Here is a 2,500-nt window from a genome sequence, read left to right on the forward strand (position 1 = left end):
TATACTGAACACAGGAATGTAGTGTACCTGGCTGTATATCTTATCAGCGAAGAGAAAGCAAAACAAGTTTATCATTTCACCATGTTACAAGTGACCCGAGGGTCCGTTCTGAATGGAAAGTGAAAAAAAGACCTCAGACCTCATTTTCAGCTAAGTTAAGAGGAATGGCACTAGTTAGCAAATGTTTTCTTTCCCAAACACACGGTTTAGATGCCATTTATCAAACTCAAGTTAATGAACTGAATCTTTTACTATATTAGACCTGTCACTATACTGAATTTCGTTAACGTCAACTCTGACGCTTTCATTTCAGAACAGACTTCATCAGAGTCCTAAATCATAAATCTCATACACGAGAACTAAAGTTTTTATATTGTCATATAGCACAAGTATTTAAGCATGTTAACGAGAGAGAGAGAGCTCAACATTCGCTGTGTAACCAATATAAACTAATATAAAACTGTTGCATACGTCTAGTGTTGCCACCTGAATATATTTTTATATGATTAAAAATAACAATATTAACATATAATCAGATTATTAACGTTAAAAATATTCCTAATATGTTTATAAAATTTTATATAAAATTAAAAATATGTTTGAAAATATTATTTATTTTTATATGAATAAAATTATATACTAATTTAATTAAAAAAACAATTAACTGAACCGTGATTTTAATATATGAATTAACACAACAAATATTTCTATTTAATCATAATATGATTCAGCTGTTCATTTATTTTTGCGAAATATTATTTATTTTTATGGTGATGAATTAATATATTAATTTAATTAAAAAACAATTAACTAAACCATGAATTTAATATATGAATTAACATATAACAAATATTTCTATTCGATCATAACATAGTTCATCTGCTAATAAAACATTCCTTTTATATATATATATATTAATATAAATACATTTTGTAGAACAAATTTTATTTATTATAGGCAAATGCTGCTGGTGAATAACTATTATTACATTATTAATAAATTATTACACTTCTACTGTGAAAATTGAACTGAAGCAGCTTAAATTTACTAGAACTTCATCTATGTTAAGCTGCTTTGACACAATCTACATTGTTAAAGCACTATAGAAATAAAGATGAATTGAATTAAATAGTAAAGATCCTGGACATACACGAACACAGACCCTTTATACAGTCTTTTCAGATCATTTTATGGTAAAATCACCCCAAACACACAAATATGGACTCTATTTTTAGACTCCAAGCACAAAAAACACATTACAGATTCACAACACGAACAAAAACTATCAAAAACATGGCAGATCATTTGCACCAATATGAAAAGTAATATCCTCTTACGCAATGCTTTCAGTTCAGCAAAGCTCTCACGTCCATTAAAAGTGAAAATAAGGAGGAAACACTCTTCGCTTTTACAGTAAATAGCAGTGTTTACAGTAATAATGTAAGCCTATAACTATCTATAAAGCTTTATCAATTATCTAAGTTCCTAGTTTTCTAATGCTTAACCAGAAGTTCATCTAACACCACCTTCAAAATCTTCATTTAGATCATTCACATGTTAAATTACACTCCTTTTTAGAGTTAAAATGACAACAAGATACAGTTGAAGTTGAATTATTAGCCCACCTGTATGTATTTATGTATGTATATATATATATATATATATATATATATATATATATATATATATATATATATATATATATATATATATATATATATATATTTATGTATATATATTTATGTATTTATTTATGTATATATATTTATGTATTTATTTATATATATATATATATATATATATATATATATATATATATATATATATATATATATATATATTTACATCATTTTTTTCCCCCCAGTTCCCCCCAAAAGTCCAAAGACATGCGCTACAGGTGAATTGGGTAAGCTAAATTGACCGTAGTATGTGTGTGAATGATTGTGTATGGATGTTTTCCAGTACTGGGTTGCAGCTGGAAGGGCTGTGTAAAACATATGCTGGATAAGTTGGTGGTTCATTCCGCTGTGGCGACCCCTGATTAATAAAAGGACTAAGCCGAAAAGAAAATGGATGAATGACTGAATCAGATTCGTGCCCTCGTGTCTGCAGTGTAAGCAGGTAGATCGGATTTTCGCCTGTAGAACGTGATGATGTCAGTAATATGCAAATTAACGTATGGCGTAATCTAGCGACTTTTAGGCAACAGTGCATACGTCATGTGCATAAAGCACACCACGGACATTACATTAAGATGCCTACTGGTTTAAAAAGGCCTAGATTAAAAGAAGATGGCCAAATAAGAACTTTTCTGGCATAAACTATAGTAAAACAACTTTAATTTAAATGAAACCCTGTGAACAGATTAAATACAGGAATGAGTGCTCTTTTATTATCAGCTGTCAGACAGGGCTCGCTCTTTTTTTCCCTGGTCATTGCGCCTTTTGCTGTGTGCTGTGTAAATGCAGACAATGGGATACGAGTAGGGCTGGGCTATAAG

At 29.6% G+C, this 2,500-nt stretch overlaps 1 protein-coding gene across 3 annotated transcripts in view; it reads right to left on the minus strand.

The window, feature by feature from the left end:
* sptbn1 (spectrin, beta, non-erythrocytic 1) overlaps window positions 1-2,500 on the minus strand; it is a 192,292-nt gene that overhangs the window by 7,402 nt on the left and 182,390 nt on the right. The window lies entirely within an intron of this gene.

This window comes from Danio aesculapii, chromosome 11 (genome assembly GCF_903798145.1).
Source record: "Danio aesculapii chromosome 11, fDanAes4.1, whole genome shotgun sequence".
Classification (NCBI taxonomy): Eukaryota; Metazoa; Chordata; class Actinopteri; order Cypriniformes; family Danionidae; genus Danio; species Danio aesculapii.